Here is a 20,412-nt window from a genome sequence, read left to right on the forward strand (position 1 = left end):
AATGGCAGGAGGAAAGGAGGAAGGCATTGGGGCGACAGAGCATGACAATGGTGCTATGAAGCCTGAAAATGCTGTAGGCGTTATATTACAATTTGTGCTCATAGCTTCTCCAGCAAAGTACACGATACTGTATTTTAAAGCACAAGGAAAATCACAGACCTTTTTACAAGCGGGTGTCATGTAAATGTCCCGTCAGTTTGTTAGGAAAGGGTTTGGGGACGTGAGGGTCATACGCTTTCGACCACCCGTGAATGACAGTTTGAGAAGATTTTGAGATAATTTTGTGCTATTTTAGATTCTCTTCAGTTGTCATGGAGCAGATTAAAGCTTAAACAGCACGCAGTGGATGCGATTTATGGTTTTGCCAAAGCTGTCAACAATAACCATTAACATGGTGTAATATTAGGGCAAACAAGCTATGAGCCCTAATCCTCTTCAAATAGATGTGTGGACATGAAAAGAAAGTTGCATTCCCCTTTTTGAGGTGCTGTTGTTTCAATGGGCCAAATGATGGATGTTTCTCAGAAAATAGTTGGGTCACTGGAGTAACTGCTTACAAAAACAAGTGTAAAATTAACTCAATGACTGCCAACAGTTTTCAGAGTCAAGTTCCCCATGAACCATTTAGAACATTTTGAACTTTCACGACCCACATAATAATACCTTCTGTGAAAATATAAGCACCGAACTAACCAAAGAAAAGAGTACACTCTCGTCTTATTTCAGGAACAATAATTTGTTTCTTGCTTTTTCCATTCTTTGGTAATCAGTAATCAGTGGTGCTTAGCAGAACAAACATGTCATGTTGCACCAAGTGAAAAAAAATAGCTAGGCTGATTACTGGTTTGACGGTTGACCGAGATTTTAAAAACTCAAGGTTTCAATAACATTTAATACTGACTAACTATCACCAGTCATGAGCTGAGGGGACTTCTAAGCAGGGCGCAATATGATTGGCTGTTAGCGGAGTTGTGTTAACGAGCCGCCTCTTGGAAGTTAATTGCCTCCAATTCGAAGTGATTTTTCTCCTTCTCAACAGCAGAGAGGGTGAGGGTGAGCAATTATGCACGAAGGAGGAGGAGAGAAGGGGCAGGACGAAAGAGACACAGGTGCCTTTACACTGTGAAAACACAGATGCCTTCTTGCTGTGTACATTGTCCTAATTTTATTGTATTTATTTAATCATTTTTAAATGGTGCCAGTGGTTACTAGTTAGCCCCAAGGACAGCATGAGTGCCCACGGTTCTGTTCTCAAAACGGCTCACCAGCCATGGGACACTATGGCTTACGAAGAATTTAAAAAGTAGAAGAATGTTAACCTATAGTTTTCTTTAACACGTGCACATCTCTAATTTTTCTCATATAATTTAACTCCCACATAAATAAAATGTTTGTTGCCTAAGAAAAGTGAAATATGTTTACAAGTATTTCTCTTAGTATTTATAGGTAGTTTCATAGTATAGGTGCAACTCAGCATACATAGTGTATAGTTTTTGGTTCCATTTTAAAATGCACTAAACATTTACAGCTAAAAAAATTACTTTGTCTCCTTCCATTTCAATTAATCCATCATTTATAAACATGTCAGGAAGGCTGGTACAAGCAGCAAAGTTGAATACAAGTTGAATGTACTATCATCTTAATTGTCTTATTAATTTGTACATACCTTAAAGAATTCAAGCTGTGAACTACCGATGGTCATATAAGAGCACCTACTTGAAGTGTGATGATGTCGTGATTAACATATGATCTGATAAATGGAATAATCGCGACTACTGTGGGTGATTAGTCGACTCGCAAAATAATCATTTGCGGCAGCCCCGCAGCAGAGCACTCGCAGTGACCACGCTTGCAGTTCTACGTTTTGTATTCTACAAATAAAAGTAACACAAGTACAAAGCCTCAGTGCAGAATTACTTCTTTCTAGAAGTACAGTAATCTCAGTCTGTCTCCGCTTTATGATCCTACTGTCAATATTCTCACAGAGTGCACAGCACTCACCTTACACCCCTAAACTGTCAACCTCAACGTCTACCATAATTATTTTTCCTCTCCTCCATGTTTCTTCTCTGCCCATCTTATTCCTTTCCATCACTTCTACCATGAGGCTACTTAACATCTTAACTGCGGTGATAAACAACAGACAACTCATTCCACTATCAATCAACATCACTCCAACCCCGCTTCAAGTCTCCCAGGCCTTGCAATACCTCAGTGCTCTGGAGATCTGATTTATTCCCACCTCTCAGTGACTGCCCTATCTTATTCTCTCCTCAACACTTTCTCCCTCCACTAAATCTGTGCTGCGTCAGCGTCTCTTTTCCTCTAACTAATGTGAAAAACATACTTTCTCCGTACAGAATTACTATGTATCCCATTTGGTTCTCAGTCAAGGAGATTAAAAATGTTTTATAACACCCTTTACACTACTCCTGCCACCAAGGACAGTATAATGCATTGTGTGGCATTTTACAAAGCAGGACGGTGGTAAGAGAAGATTAATTAGAATGAGAAAAAGAAAAACACTCCTATTCTATCTTTCCCTTCCCAATCGCTTGACAGGACTCTCAGATGAAATTGGTATCGAGCAGCATTTTGAGAACAGAGGAGATAAATTTGGATCGCCTGTGACGAAGAGCTCTGTGTTCATAGACAGCGTAGGTGTGGTCGAGCCTAAAAATTGTGTCCATAGGAGTTATGAACAGAATCGGTAACAAAGGGCAGCCTTGGCGGAGTCCAACCCTCACTGGAAATGAATCCGACTTACTGCCGGCCGGCAATGCAGACCAAACTCTATCTGTGATACAGGGACCGAACACCCCGTATCGGGGGGCTTGGTACCCCGTACTCCAAAAGCACCCTCACAGGGACACAGTCAAACGCCCTCTCCAAGTCCACAAAACACATGTAGACTGGGCAGGCAAACTCCCATGCACCCTCGAGGACCCTGCCGAGGGTGTAGAGCTGGTCCACTGTTCCACAGCCGGGACAAAAAACGCATTGCTCCTCCTGAATCCGAGATTCCACCTCCCAATGGACCCTCCTCTCCAGCACCCCAGAATAGATCTTACCAGGGAGGCTGAGGAGTGTGATTCCTTTGTAATTGGAACACACCCTCTGGTCCCCTTTCATAAAAAGGGGGACCCGATGTCCATGCGATGTTGTAGAGGCGTGTCAACCAGGACAGCCCGACAACATCCAGGGCCTTTAGGAACTCCGGACGGATATCATCCACCCCCGTGGCTTTGCCACCAAGAAGCTTTTTAAATACCTCGGTTAACCTATTAAAGTGGAAATCAACCCAAACACATTTTTTTCAAGAATATGTTCCAATCAGACCCACTATTTGAAACAAGGCATTTTGATTAATATTGCGTTTGTAGAATATGAGTTAAGCAGCAAAATCCACCCCTTTTTAGCCATCTGAGGGGGCGGCCATTTTGTGACTTCTATCGACTGAAAATGACATCACAACTGCTCAGGGCTCAGGTAACGACCAATCACGGCTCAGCTTCAGAAAAAGGGTCAATGTAGGAATTTTCCACAATTCTAAACACTACTTTTTCATGTAGGTTTGTTCCCACCATGAATGTGCTGGGAACAATTCTGGACACTTATGCATTCTACTTTATAAAACCATGACTGAGGACCGCACAACATGACAATGACCTTCCTGCCATTTTTACATACGCATTACGGTGTAAAGACAAAGCCGCTGTCTTGTTGCGAAGAAGATAGATTGAATGTAATCTTCAAGTGTAGCAGGACAACTGACACCGTGACTCTACATCCTTACGCGGCACTTTACGTCATCAGTAACGGTAATGGCATTATATCGTTAAGAGACCGCATTAATCAAAAGTTAACACTGTTAGTTACGCCGTTAGACTTAAATGCTGTTAATGCCAACATTGATAATGAGTGTTATTTAATGCCTTTCATCTGATGTTATTCAGCAAACTTTTATGGGATTTGATGTAAAACAAGCAACCGCAGTATGTAGAATTTACAGGAAAAAATGATTGAATAAATAAAATGTTATTGTATTGTATTGTAATTAAATTTAAATCTAATGAAAATCTAAACAAAAAAATAGGCAACAGAGAAGCTATTTTGTGCATTTATGGGTGCTACGTTGCAGTACATCCACCATATTAGCTGCTAAATATGAAGACATATGCCAGAAACAATAGTCTTAGATGTTGAACAAACAACTACTCTGTGCTGACCATGCCTGCTGCTGAGTATGGTTGTATCATTATTGGGATGAGAAATGACAAAAACAATTATCCATTTATAATGTGAAGGAAAGTGGTTTTAGCCTCAAGCCTCTGTCTCTAAAGAATTGAATTAAGTAAAACTTCTAATATTACATTTCTTAGCCAATTTAATCACAGCAGTCCAGTGGGAAAACAGACAGAAAAGACAACAGTGGTAATTGGGAAAACTATGTTATATGTTATCTTACTGAGAGGATTTTCTTCAGGGAGCGCACTGATACCTTCTGACTTTTCTGTGAAACGAGTAAAACCTCAGTGTGATCAAGTATGTGACACAATTTCAACCGTGTAGCACATAAACAACAGTGTGATACTGTCCAAGAGTGACCAGAAACATGTGGCATAAAAAAGGCCAGCATTTGAAAACATTTCCTGGCTCTAGATAAAATGCCTGCATGTTTGGGAATGCCTGCATGTTACTCGATTCAATTTCTGTTCCAGTAAGAAGCTGTATTGCAATTTGCAACAATGACTACATTTGCATGCAGCCAATAAACCTTTTAAAACCCGAATATTGGCAGTATTTGGGTTTTTAAAAGCCATGTAAACGCGCGCAATAACCTGAATATGCCCTCATTCAGATTTTAAAAATTCGCGTGGCGTCGCAAGAATTTTTGACGTGTGCGCAGCGTGTGTCGCAGACCTGTTGCCAACATGTTGAGCAGCAATACGCATCGGTCACGTGGTGCAATGCGCTAGTAGTAGTTTTTAGTTATCAAACATACCTTTTGGAATCATGGCCAAAAAGTTCAACCGTGGTTTCATCGGACCATAAACAGATTTTCCCACGCATGTTTGGGAGATTTCAAGTGTGTTTTTGCAAACGTAACCACATTTGGATGTTTTGTCTTGGTCAGCGACCCTGCCCAGTTTTCTTCTCATCTTTTCATACATCTCCATTTTGGAAAGATGTCAAGTACATGGCAATGTCACTGTTGTGCCTTTATTTCACCATTGATGATGACTGCCTTCACTGTGCTCCATGGTATATTTAATGGCTTGTAAATTCTTTTGTACCACTCTCCTGACTGATGACCTTGAACAATGACATCACACTGATGCTGTGGAAGCTCTCTACAGAACATTACTTTTTTATGTTCCCTAAAAGACTGTTTAAAGTGGAAGTCAACCCCCTAAAAATTCTTGACAGTATGTTGAAGCCCCCACTAGTCCAAACACAGCATTCTGATTGATATTGTGTTTGTGGAATATGAGTTAAGTAGTGTAATCCACCCGTTTTTGTCCATCTCAGGAGGCGGCTGTTTTGTCATTTGCTGTCAACTGAAAATGACATCACAGTTGCTCAGGGCTCGGGTAACGGCCAATCATGCCTCAGTTTCAGAAAACAGATAAGCAATGATTGGTTGTTACCTGAGCCCTGAACGATTGTGATGTCATTGTTAGTCGACAGAAGGAGACAAAATGTCCGCCCCCTGAGATGGCTAAAAATGAGTGGCTTTTGCTGCTTAAATCATATTCCACAAATGCTATATTAATCAGCATGCCGTGTTTAGACAAGTGCAGGCACATAGAACATATTATTGTAAAGAATATTTGGGGGGTTAACTTCCCTAAAGTTGTTCAGGTTACAGCTCACATTAGTGGTTGAAAACGTTTTGAAATAACATCATGTTTAGGGCTGCTCGATTATGAAAAAAATATTAATCACAATCATTTTGGTAATAACAGATATCACGATTATTCAACCAATCATTTATTTTTTGGTACAAAACAAGAAAATGTTTAAACGTAAAAAATTTAAAGACAAATACATTTGAAACACTATAATTATGTAAGTTCCAACCGAAATGTATAAAATCAGTTGTTATGAAATAAAAAGAAGGTGCAAAGGTATACATTTAAGGATGATTTCATTGTGTGTAAACAAACAGCACGTTGTATACAAATGCACATTAATAATCGTTTTTTTACGATTATACCAATTTTGTGGAGTGTAGTAATGGTAATTGTAATTGAATTTCGATTAATCCTAATTACCCTAATCTCGTTCTTTTCTGGGGTTTTTTGTTTGTTTTTTTTAAATCATACAACCCTAGCATTTGGGCCGGTGAGCGTAGACTTGATGCCAACTGTAGGTCTCGTTCGGGAGGCTGAGCATTCTATCCCCCATTCCAGCTAGAATAAAGCGGTAGACTAATAGAGCTTCAACCTTAAAGTGTACTATAGATTAACAAGAATTTGCCTACACTTAATAAAAAATTGTAGTTTCCATTAAACAACACATTAACAATGACGTGGATGAAGCGCAAGGTCAATAAAATTGTTTATTTTCTCCCATGTCACCCAATTTCATGAGTTCAGCACACACAAAAGCGGTTTCTTACACGCAGCATTGAAAAAAAATATTACATTAAATCCCGCCATCATAACTGTAATTCCAAATTTGTTCAAGGCAATACGATTATTTTTACGAGGCATTCAGCACACAGCGACAAAAATAGAAATTACATTCGTGAGTCACACCTCCCCCATCAACAAATCTGTGATTCAGAACTACAAGAAAGATTCTATTTGATCTGGATGTTTTAGTGGCCTGTGAATAAGCAAAGGCCCTTGTCGGTGATAAAAGCGATATGGTATCTGATATAAATGGGTGGCAAGAGAGTCATTTTTATAGCGTTCCAGGGCTCCTTCGGCACCAGAACCCGAGTGTCAGAAGTAATAGCCGATGACACAGCTATATGGAATTGTACTCTTTGAGTGTATACTGCAAAAACACAATAATGGTTGTAGCCTTTTTACGCGAACATTTGTCAACCCAAGAAAATACTTCTTTATTTGTTGCTGTTGCTGAGGTGGTTTACTTGATTTCAAATACAAACTTATGTTCCCACACAGAGGAAAGTTGGACACAATACATTCCGTGATGCTGTTCAACCTCCAATTTGTTCAGGTTTCTGAGTCCAAACTCATGCTCAGCAACTTCAAATGGATCATTTTTGTTCTCATGTTCTTCTTTTCTTACTACTGTGCTTCTTTTAAGAAAAGTGTTGAGAAGAAGTGTCACAAAGACCCAAAAGGAAAATTTAAACACCCACACAGATTACATCCTGTGATGCTGTCTGAAATGATGTCTTTTGAGGAGCAGTGATGTGGTGGCTCGCCTGATATGCTCACACATTATGGCATGTCAACGTCCAAAATTTAATTTCAGCGTAACCTTCCGAATATGTTTCTGTTCAAAATTCAAACTTAACGCGCCTAAGGATTCACTTGCGAGGCTGCACTTAACAAAAAAAATTGGAATGCAAAGATACATATTGTAGGGGCTTGTTCAATTAAGATATTTTTATAGTGAACGCAATTTGCAATGCACCCCACTATTTGGATTTAAAGTTTGCATCCAATCTGTATCACAGACTGAGCAAACGGGAGCAATGAAAGAAAAACTTCCCTGCTGGAATCCTATTAAATTCCATAAAAATAATGTCAACTGCACTTCGCAGGTGCCAAAACAGACAAACAATTTAAATTCAGAGAGTGCTCACTTTTTTAAATTATAAGGGGAAATGCAAAGTCATTCTCGCAAATACAGTCCAGCTCGAGCATTGCGAGAGAGGGCGATGCTGAGATGCATCCGCCCAAAATAGAATGAAGGAGTGCGAGAGGAGCAACAAAATGATAAAAGAGTGGCAATAGACTAGAACGGCCTAATTGAAAACACAAATAGCATAGCAGTGGCAAGGACATTACGTATATTAGATATCACTTAAATGTTAATTTGTTAGAGACCAGTACTCACTTATGCGCAATTAAAAAAGCAGAGTCCTGCAGGACTACTGGACAAAAATGAATACTCCACAAGCATCTCCAAATGGTGAGGATGTGACGGCACCACAGCCACTATAATGTGGAGTGGAAAAACAAAACAAATGAACAAAGAAATGACAAATGACATGGGCACGCGCGAGGCCACAAGTGCGCAAGTGAATTTGCGTCAGTAAGCCCTTGAAATTCAGATGCTTTTATGCTTGTGGAACGCGGGTCATGTGCATCAAACGTCAAGGGTTACGTATGCCCGTGTTGTACGTAAACAGGAGGACAATGTAGGCTACTATACAAGTAATCGCACATGGTTGAAAGAATACAGTACCAATATGAACAATATTGTTGTATTGGTATACGTTTGAAAGCACTGGAAGTTGCTGTGCCTTGTCAAAATATCTATCCAACATCAGATAGCGATATTGCCACCATCCAAGGTCCATGTACACGCAGTTGGTGACTTTTTCCTGTAAATTTTACACAAAACTATGAATATAAAGGCAATGCTTTGTTATAGTTCTGTATGGTTAAAAACAGAGAAACATGAATAGAATAATTGTATGAAAATTGTATTTATACAGCACTTTATATACATGGAAAATTCAGCATTAAGTGCAGGACATAACCAACAAAACAGCAAAAATGTTATTTGCATACTGTATATGTGCATACATGAACACCCGCACACATACACACGTACGCACGTTATTGCATTTTTACAAATACATACAAGTGTACCAAATCATACCTCCTGTCACTGCTAAAAAAATAAAAAATAAATAAAAAATTTAAAAAAAACATCTACATTCTTGGACAATCAAGACGATTCCCTTGAGAGCACTTGCACCTTGGAAACCAGATGCAATCATGACCAGACATCACGAATTGCTGCTTCAGAACTCTTGACACACAACCCTTATAAAGTACACCACTGTTGTAGACACTCAACTGGCACTTTGTAAGGTACACCTTTTGTTAGCTATTGAGTTGGATCCGCTTTCACCTTCAAAATTGCTTGTACTCTTTATCATTGCCAAAGTCAGTTCTTATGAGCATATCGGACTATTGACATGATGGCAGTGATAGTAAATATAAGACTTGGAGACTGCACAGTAGGGCAGCCACAAACGATTATTTTGCTAGTCGACTAATCACTAACAGTAGTCGCGATTAGCCGACCAATCGGATAATACAAAAATCGCGGCAAATCGCAGCAGCAAGCTGCTGCTCTTATAATAAGCACGATTCGCTTACATCTTAAATTATTTATGTACAAAATAATCATGAAGGCAAGATGATAGTACATTAAACTTGAATTAAACTTTGCAACTCAAGCCAACATTCCTGACATGTTTATAAATAAAGGAGCGACTTAAATTGATGGCGATACTCTAGCCTTAAAATACTTAGTTGTAATTCTTTAGTGCGTTTTAAAATTGAACCAAAACTATACACTATGCAGAGTTGCACTAATACAGTGAAATTATCTATGAATACAAAAAGAAGTACTTGTATACATATTTCACTCTTCATGGGCACCAAGACTTTTTTTTTTTTAACAGAAGGTAGTGAAATCAGAGGAGTCTTGGGCAAATGCTATGTGCTAAAGAAACTAATATAACCACTTGTATTGGTTTTTAATTTTGTGTTCATTTAAACTTTATCAAAAAGGTTTTGTTATTGTTTTCACTAGTATGCATAATTTGAAAGTAGCAAATTGATCTACACAATCAAAATGTGGTATGCAACTGTAACAAAAAAAGGAAAACCCTTTTCTTTTGCACTATAACATAGTATATTACAACAGACGGAATTTCATTGTTATGTGATGCCGATGAGTGGCACATATGTCGTTTTTGTGTATTCAGCCTTTTTAATCCGGGTCCTTATTATGAATAGTAAAAAATAAATAAAGAAATAAAGAATCAATTATCAATATCGACTAAAATGAAATTGTGATATAATTTACTGCCATACCGCCCCGCCCTATCAGGTACCACTGTTTAGAGGGATGGATTGAGAGAAAAAGTATCGAAAGACGTACCATGTTGCTACAACATGTCCACAACTTCAACTCAAGCCTTAGGCAAGATATACTTTAGGCAAAGGACAACTGGGATAACAAAGAAAGGAAGAAAACATCCTGTGACAGAGGCTGTGCTGTTGCTAAGGTCCTTTACAACACATTCAATACATCTCCAGCCCTAAAACTAGGGCCCTATGAGCGATCCCGAAGGCAGCGGAGCCCCTTCTACATTTACGAGTGAAGACAGCCAAACACACCGTTGTGGCAATAAATACATAGTCACAGCAGTAAGGGGCCCAGGGTCATTCCTACCTTATTTTCAAGCAGGGAAGTGATTCTTCCAGTGGATACAGTCAGACCTATTGTAAAAGAAAAAAATACATATTAGAAGCATCAAATTAAGGAATAACACACCGAGGGAATTCACAAATAAAAATTCAATGACAAAACTGCAAAGACGCTAAAGAGAGTGCAGAACTTCAACAATGCTGAAGAATTCAAAGTATGTCTGTCTGACATGTCGGGCAATTTTGTCCTGTGGGTGGCGGTAATGCATGTAAACACTTCTTTCACTTGACTTAAAGCTCTATGCATGGCAGCGGATGACTATAAAAATATTATGAAAAGTCTCAGCCATTTTTCATGCATATATGAACTATATATGGAACCAAACCCACTTCCATGTACTGAAAAAGTGTCAGCCTATTGATGAGACGAGAAGGGGAGAAGGAAAGATAAGAATGAAGTCTTCAAGGCATGATTAGGTATTCAGCACTAGACAAGCCAAATCAGAGGTAATGGAGAAGACATCAGTGGAACGGGCAAAGACAAATGAGGGGAATGGGAGGGGATGTGAGTGGATGTAGGAAAAAAAACAGCACACATGGCTATACTGAACTAAAACTCTTCTCTATTTACTTGCATGTAACTGCTAGTGTTGTGAGGCTAATTTGAATACAGTGAACTCCCGCTGTTTGGGGATAGGGGCCGAGCCGTATTGTATATAGCGATCATCTGTTAATAATCGACGGTGGTATGGTATTTTTTCAACATTGGATTAAAAGTAAAGCCACAGATTTTGAGTAAACTGGAAGGGAACACAAAAATTTAGTATCAAAGTAAAGGCATACAGAAAAAAAAGACAGCCGAAGAATGAATGCAACTCAAATAATTTCATGATGTTCAACAGATGTTCAATATGGCCATGACGGTTGTTCTTTTTTTTTTCTGCAAGGGTGAGCCATTTTATGCACCCTACTTGATTTGACACTTCACCATGTACACATATTCATTACTTGCATGCCAGCTGCGGTGAAAGATACACTGATTAGGTGATGCTTGGATTTGTGCTTCCCTCCAAAAAAGGGGTTCCGAGGTCAGGAAAAAAAAAAAAAAAAATCACATTGACCATGTAACTGTTACCTTGTGTGATCTTTGCAGCTCTACAAAATTTAATAAAGTAAAACAATTATATTACTTATTCACCTCCTAGAGCCCTTTGCATCTTTTCATAAAATGAATACAATCAATTTCTTCTATAACAACCGTCATATTGGTGAGCAGTGGGAATTTCGGGAGATTCCCTAACGGATGGTCCATTTCAAGGCCTGTTGGACAATTGTTGCTGCGGTTGGCTTGACTACTTCCTGACTGTGTACACATAATGTACACGTAAATAAGCAGGTACTCGAGGTAGAAAAAAATGACTGGAGCATTTATTCAACAGAGATACTCGAATTACTCAAAGACTCATTTCAGCACTACAACTAATGGTGTGTTTGTTCATTCTCGACTCTTAATTTGTTTTTTTATTATGCGTGGCACCTAACATAAAAACTATGTACTGTCCAGCAATAAGTTATTATTTCATTTTATTTGCTGTATTTTACTGCATTCATACCTTACATTTGTACATTACATTACTTTATTATGTTACTGTTGGGAGGCTTTCAGATCATTTGCTGTTGAAAATTTAAATTGAAGCAATGCACCTCTTTTTTAGATAGTGACTGGAATTACTCAATAAGCTTATTAATTACAAATAATTAACATCATTGTTATACTGTATGTTGCTTGTGTTTACCAAGCTTCCTGATAACAGACAATCAAAAATCGGATTAAGAAAGTTATGTAAATTTGAAACTCAGGGGGGAAAAAAGTTACACCAATAATCTCGACCTCTGACTTTGCATTAATACAATACAATATAATCTTATTTATATAGCGCATTAAGATGTTAATCGGTAAGAAATTTGTGTATTTTCACAGCTTTTAAATAGTAAGAACTTTCTTAATATAGTATTTGTCAAAGGACAACTATATCACTTTAGGTCATGTTTGACAAAGATGGATTAATGTATATCAATTAATCTTTGAAATTTGACGCACGTACCAAGACTGTACGGACCCCAATTTCAGTACATGTTCAATTTACGTCCCCGCTGTAGGAACGGAACTTGGTCGTAACCGTGGACCACTTGCAATTAACGTTTGTAATGATGCACATGAACCACATTTATTGTCTCTTCTTAAATCCCAAGTACCTGACTGGTCAAAGTTAACTTAAAGTAACTTAATTTATATCAGCATATACGTTAAAGCTGCCAAATTGTAGTTACTGTGAACTTCGCAGTATCTACAATTTGGCACAGTGTGACATGTGAAGCCATCCAGCTATGCTAATGCTCGCTAACACTCCAGGTCAACCCACTATGATTATATCCTCGCAGAAAAACGTTTACGTACCAAGTAAATAAACGGCCTTTCGCAGAATTTGAGTTTAAGTGGGTTCGTAATATGTTGCCGGTGTCACATACAGCAGTCTCGAAAGTGGCTACTGGTAGTCCAGCTAACTGAACCTCACTGTAGCGTTTACACCTGCTAATGCTCGCCGCTTCTGGCGGTCGGCGTGCGAATGTGCGTAATGTAACGTTAACACATGACGTAGTTACGTAAAAAAAAAAAAAAAAATTTTTTTTTGTTTGATCGGCAAGACAAATGTCAATGAAAATTGATTGAACATTTTGTCAATAGCCTAGTTCAGAATTGAGGAAGTTGTGACATTTTTTCTTTCCGAGAAAGTGGGCAAAAATGACTGCTTGTGTTAATTTTCAAACAATAGAATGACGATGATCAGTTTTTAAGAAAAGGAATGAAACTGAGACATTGAGGCCTATCACTGTTTCCTTATAGCGTGTACCCAATTTTAAGAAGACACACCACAGGATAGTGTATGATTTCACAAGCTAAGCAATCGTAATTATACTTAATTAACGACACAAATTATTTCATTAATTAATTATTAAATTATCTAAAATGTTGGCACCATGTAATCCTCTTTGACGCCGTGGGTTAGGGTTAGGGTTAGGGTTAGGGTTAGGGTTAGGGTTAGGGTTAGGGTCTGACGCCGTGCAGATTGGATGTAACTTCGTTTGCATGACCTCAAAACTAACAACATGAGATGTGTCTATATAAAGATTCAACTTACATTTCAACACTTTTTGGGTCGTCAAAGATGAGTTACCCCGCTGTGCCTGCAGAAACATGGTAGTTGCACGCTAATCATCAAATCGAAAACGAGGCGATAAAGAGAATTCTACTGTATGACAAAAATAGTAGTAGAAAACCAATTTTTAATCAGCCAGAGCTTATTTTGCTTAGAAGAGTTCAAACAGACCTGGCGGGACACAATCACACTTAAATGGGGTCACAAGTTATAGCGTCCATTGTCGCATAGCTACATGACATTGACCACTTTCCAAAAGGTCAAAAAATAACTTTGCGCCAAATGCAAACAATAAAGCACAATGTTATACTTCAAAATTGAAATATTTGTGTCATAACTTTCAAACCTACCTACCTAGCCTATCTAAACACTGGTTGCTTACCGCCATTTAACTCAAACAAGAAAAAGATGAGTGAGCGTCAACCAGTTACTGGTCTTGAGTTATCAAAATGTTAAAAACCTAGTGTATGATCAGTGTTGTACATAACCACTGTTAGCTGATCTGTCATGTATTCACAGGAATGAACTTCAAAACAAAGGTATGTTTATTGGATAAAATCATACCTCTGTTTTCATAATTGTGACTAATGTTGATGTCACTGCTTCATGGGTCAGATCAAGGTGAGTACAGTAGCCAAAACTTGTACTCACTGTTTCGTTACAACTCAAGTAAAAGCAAATACAGCCATACAAATAATGACATGTGTAAGAATAACTATAAATATAAGAATAAGTAAGAAGGAACGTGAAAAGTAGAGTTCCTTCTTCACAAATATACTCCAGTAAAAGTAAAAAGTATGTTGCATGAAAACTACCCAAAAAAGCACAATTTATCCAAAAAGTTACTAAGTAGATGTAAATATAGATGAGTAAATATAGCATGTTACTACCGACCCCGGCTCAGGGGCTATAGGCCACTACTTCCTTTTACACCACAGAAAAAACACAGATGGAATGTATTCATCCATCCATCCATCCATTCATTATCCAAACCGTTTATCCTTACAAGTATTCATAAACTTTTTTCAAATGTTGTTGTGCGCCAAAGGCCCGGATAGATTTCCATGAACAGGAAAAACAGTAAACAGGATAGGCAGTGTAGAAAATTGGATGGATGGATGGCTTACATTATTCCATTAGACTAAAAATTATGAATGGACATAAATCCACAAGTTACAACATAAAATTGCGGAGCTGCGGCTCAAGGAAACCGAGGGACCCCCATACCCCAGTTGGAGAACCCCTGATATAATGTGTATCTTCATTTCAAAAATAGCATTTTAACAATAGTTTAACAATTAATTAATGACCAAATTTATTTGTTTTTCTTCGTCATTTTTAGAAAGTAAACTAGTTAAAACTGAATCAACGGCACTTCTGGTTGCAGTCAAGACACCCAAGACAATATGAGTCAATCTGTTGGACACAATCAATCAACATCTGCATCTTGCATGGTTGTGACACAGCTCCTATGACAAGCCATTGGGTCGGATGAAGATAAGAACCTGAATGATCCATAAAGGGAAAGGTGAGTATTTAATGAGCCAAGTGTGGAAACGGGAGATGGGGAAAAGGTCAAGGACTTGCCGCATAGCTCATTTAGAGCAGTGAAGCTCAAACATTCAGCTTCAACAAGATTCATGGTGTATTTTTGGGTGTCAAAATGTTTTAAGATAATGAAAAGTTTGTTTGTAAATCAACCTACTGTGCTCTCCACGTTCATCCAGAAAGTTGAGCCAGGCTAGACTACTGGGATACACATTGATAAAACTGTCATACTTTGTTATTCATTGCTTCTACATGTGTCAAAATACTTAATTAAACTTGTGATATGTTCCACCTCTGCTTACTACAGTATACATATACCGATGAACGGCTCCAATTTGCTTATTTTTCTCCTCTTACATCTAAAGTCAGCAACGGCCATATTCTCAGAACAGTATTTTTTGTTTTAATAATTTACTACAATCAAACAACAATCATAGTTTCTATTTTGGGGTTAAGAAATGCTAGTGTTGAGTTGTTTATCACTTAGACATGAAACATATAAAGATATCATGGCATTTGATTCTCTGATTGGAATCTAATGTGCAACAGCCACAAAATAGGTTTGAAATGTTTATTTGTGTTTGCACTGTTGCATTTGAGCCCCACATGCATGCATGCATGCAGTTTATATGGTAATAATAACGATCCCCCCCCCCCATGTATTTCATGTGCCACCCTAAGAATTAAAAATTGAGGTCTGGTGACGGGTCTGTCACCACGTCTCACTCAGCATATTTGCTTTGAGTATGATAAAGTACATTCCCAAAGTATTGTCTGTACTCTCCGTCAACAAGATTACTGACATAATGAGGCACACAGACAGATCATCTCCGCAAGCCATTCCAAGACATATTCGATAAGTCACTGAGATAATTGCCTCGGATGTACTGCATAAATGAACAAACATGCCGCTACCATAATTACGACAGTGCTAAAAATGACTTTGATGGCTAGTACCCAGATTCAAAAGCGAGTGAGTGATAACTGCCGGTGTGCGATGGGTGCCCATTGCTCCTCAGGGATAGAATACATGGATAAATATGAGCTACATATTATGGACAAATGTATTGCCAACAGAATGTGAAAATAGAAGAAAATAGGGTATTGGCCAATCACAGACACCAGCAATAATCTAAAATACATTTGAGGGGAAATCGAGAGCCATTTGATAGTATAGTGGTTCACATACGTAGCCAACTTTTTATTGTTTCCACTCAGTGCACTCTTAACAATCACCCTGTGACAAGGGATGGGCCTAATCATTGAATCTGTGTTAATGTTTTAAAGCAGCACCGGGCAAGAATTCGACCTTAATACATTTTTTTCACAACTCTTTTGATGAAACAATGACTTACAAATAGTTTTATTGGACTTTTGTCGTGCCCTGGGAGGGGGGGGTCTCTATCGTTTTTACTGACACTAACCAACTTTGAGGAGGATGGGAGCAACCCTGGCACACACACGTCCTCCTTTCGCTATAAGGACAGAAGTCGATTCAAACGTCTACGATCTATTGCTGGTGTCATGGCAGAAGCCCCAAAACAAACCAAAAAACAAAAGTATTGTTTAAACAAAATTAGATTCATTACCTCATCGCTATTCATCTTTCACACAGCCACTGGAAGTAGAAATGTAAGTCGGTCCAACTCACAGGCCAGCGAGAGCACAGGATTTCACGACACTACGCGCATGGAAAATGTGGTTGACTTTTCTCAAAACACTACCGCTTTTGTCCACATGGCGCCGCCATAATCAACAAAAACTGACATATGACACAGTGTTGCTTTAACTGGAATACTTTGTAAATTCTGAGAGGGATAATATTTCCTACTTACCAGCAATCTGAAATGCAGCATTAATTTTAGATTAGATGTGTCTCAATACTTTTGCCCGCATAGTGTTCATGCAGGAAGTGTTGTCTTCAACTGTGACGGACCACAGACGACTATCTGTTCTTTGTTTGCCACTACATCTGTACGCGTGTAATACAAACACACACGCGCACACACGCACACACTCACATATATAGAAAGATGGTTGGAGGAAGTGATTCCCTGTTCTAAGTGCCAATAGATGCCAATTTAATGCAAGCCCTTTGTCAGCTTTCATTCATGTTAATTCCATCATCCGTTGGCCTTCTCTGCTTTATAAACAATCTAGAACATTTCACTGTTGTCAATCACTAGTGCAGCTTAACCAAATTGAGCGTGGCATCTTCCATATCCTCTCGACTGGCTGAACATATACAAACAGTGTGTCCCTCTGGAGCAACAGTGACCTTATAATACAGGACATGCAAACAGAATGTACTCACTCAGACACCATGATTGTGTCAGATTGAGATAAGGGATGAGCTTTGAATTAGTTTACATAGAAAATGAACTTTCCCAACACTGGCTGGGTTATTGGCTGCAACCAGTAGTGGTGCTTTTGATTTATTTCCATCTAGTTTGTTGTCTAAAAATCATCTATGGGAAGTTGAGCAAAGACCCGCTTCTCCTAGCATAGACTTCAGAACATTCAAAGGGAAAATTTTCCATCCCATCAAAAACAATATTTAAAAAATAACTGAAACACTGATCAATTTAATTTTCGCTATTGATGATCAAGTACGTTTAGTTCGACTATTGGTATACTTCCCAGGAAGCAAATTATGGCCATCACAATTAGCAACAGTGAAGTTTTGTGTGTATGATGTATGAAGTTGCCTCGTTGTCCAGATATTTTGCTGCTCCACGGAGCATTATAATGTGATCATGGCAGAAGACGGGCTAGTCGAAAGACTTCTGTAAATTTGCCGGAATACGAGATGCCAAAAACACATGAAACAAAAACACATGATCGATGCGAGTAGTAGCCTTGTCGATGAATTGGTTGCCCCTCTAGTACAGTCCAAAATGAATTGCATCAGATTAGTAGAAATTGGAATTGTAAACTAATTTAACGTGAAAAAAAAATCCATCCATGAGTGGTCATTTCAAAGAAGAAATAGAAAGAAAGGTAACAAAAGCACCCATCCTTAATATTTTATTGTGCACCCTTGAGCAAGGACGTCTGCCTTCAGACATCTTTTACAGAAATCTGTGAATTACTAAGACACGTTTTTCCACGTACTCTCTTTTCCATTTCTTAAAGTTTGAAGGATTTCTTCCAGTGATGACACATTTCAGTTTCTTTTATCAGGAACTGACATCAGAACTGTTCTAGCTAGTTTAAAAGAGTAAACATTTTCCTTCTCAAGGGTTTTTGTCTGCTTTGGCTGTTCAGTTACGGTCAGAACCCATATATTCCCAAACTTTAAATGTCTTGCAGTGGATAACGCATGTCACCCTTAAAATCCCTTCAACATCCTCTAATTTCATGACTCATTTGACACGTTTCAGTCATCCACTATCTGAGTACCTGGACATAAAAAAGCCATATGACATAATGGATTCTCCACCATGATAAACGCTTTGTAGGGTGTCTTTTTTTCCTCAAATGTTTTATTTATCAGTGTAATAAAATAATCACATTGCTTGCACTGAAGTCATCTTCCTGCAGCATTTCATTTGATTAACTTTCACATTATTTTAAGAATAAGAATAAGAATAAGAATAAGAATGCCTTTATTGATCCCACAGTGGGGAAATTTTCATTGTTACAGTAGCAAAGATATAGGTCACACAGGGGCGGCGGCATAATGTGGCCATTAATGTATAACATTGACGGCAAACATTTAGAATCAAACCTATGTAGATATACGCAGTAACATGTGTATATACACATGTGTATACACACCAACCTACATCTACATAAAAAATATGAGGAACACTCATTTCGGCCTGTACATAGTACAGAGGAAAAAATACTCTAAGTGACAGTGCTGCAGTGCTGTAGTGAAATGTAAGGAACAGCATTGGATAAAAATAAAACTAGACTAACAGTAGTGGGGAATGTTGAGTATTGCACGGTATTACAGTAGTGGGGAATATTTTAACTAACTCTGTATAGTATCATAATATGTGTTAAATGTTGCCCACTCGACATTCATTGCAGCCTGATCATCCTGGAAGGGGGATTCCCCCATCTATGGTCCCTTCTCAAGGTTTCTCATTTTTCCCCAGATGTTTTTTTTTTTTTTAGTTTTTCCTTGCCCTCCTGGGGGTTAAGATGAGGGGATGTCGTACATACGTTCTTCTTTTTTTGGGCATGTGAAGCCCTTTGAGAATTTTCTGTGATTAAGGGGGTATATAAATATATTTGACTTTAATTTGACTTACTTTGTCCAGGTTCACTTTGACAAGGATCAGTCATACAGTTTTTAAATACTCTTTAACTCATTCACTGCCAAGAACATATTTGTTTGTCTTTTCACAGTCCAGCCATTCAATCCCTGGAATTGATTTCTATTTTTTCATTTTTTTTTTTTTTCAAACGTTAGGCTAAAAGAGAGTCTGAAAATGTCTGGCAGTGAATGAGTTAATGGGTGCATGTATTGGTGGCCAGAACTGAATACATTCACAGGAAACGAATAATCACTTAACGTAATCAGACTACTGAACATTTTCACACTAACTATACAGAAGTGTTAGAAAATTCTGTATCGTCTTTTATGCTTAAGAAGTTCTCGTTTGTTTCAGGAATACTTGAGAGCAGCTGTGATAAAAGCTGGTCACCCCGCTGGGGAAAGGTGACTCACTGCATCCTTCCTTATCACCTTCCTCATAGGATGCACTGGGCTGTCCTTGAGAAAAGGGAAAGGAGATAAGGCTGTCTCCCTATTTCATACTTTTGCAACATTTAAATGTTTGAAGTGATCAACAGGGCTTAAAAAAAACACCTGCAAGCTGAACAATAAAACTGAGAGACGCAAACCAATAAACCGACCAACATATTGACTAAATGATCACAAATCCGGGAAGCCCTCATCAAGGATTTTTAACAAGGAATATGTGTAAATATTGACCGTACTAAGGTCACTGGAAAGATAGTTGAGAATGTATTATAGCACCACCACTTAGATTTGTGAGGTGAACATCGGTGACTTTTTTGAGCATTTTTGGGAGAATCTACAGTTTTTAAACTACTAGCAATATTGAATGTAGCCTTACTTCACTAATCATCCCTCCACCCGCTAATCAGCTGAGCGGCTATCGAGCAGTTATACATTTATTTAAATGTTAGAATGTATAATTAGATCTTTTTAGTGTAGGTGTTTCTCGTGTAAGAAATCAGTTGAGCAGTGGTATGATCAATGTTGGTTACAAGTTGCTCCAAAATGTGCA

At 38.3% G+C, this 20,412-nt stretch overlaps 1 protein-coding gene across 4 annotated transcripts in view; it reads right to left on the reverse strand.

Annotated features, from left to right (window-relative positions):
* gpat2 (glycerol-3-phosphate acyltransferase 2, mitochondrial) overlaps nt 1-12,994 on the reverse strand; it is a 79,412-nt gene extending 66,418 nt beyond the window's left edge. For all 4 annotated transcript variants that reach the window (XM_086032137.1, XM_086032136.1, XM_086032133.1 and 1 more), the window contains exons 1-2: nt 12,838-12,994; nt 10,405-10,451 (exon numbers count right to left, since the gene is read on the reverse strand). The gene's annotated coding sequence lies outside the window, so the exon portion shown is untranslated. The remainder of the gene's footprint in view (nt 1-10,404; nt 10,452-12,837) is intronic.
* Between the last annotated feature and the right edge of the window lie 7,418 nt (nt 12,995-20,412).

The sequence above is a fragment of the Filicampus tigris genome, chromosome 5 (genome assembly GCF_054856515.1).
Source record: "Filicampus tigris isolate MCC_2025a chromosome 5, RoL_Ftig_1.0, whole genome shotgun sequence".
Lineage (NCBI taxonomy): Eukaryota > Metazoa > Chordata > Actinopteri > Syngnathiformes > Syngnathidae > Filicampus > Filicampus tigris.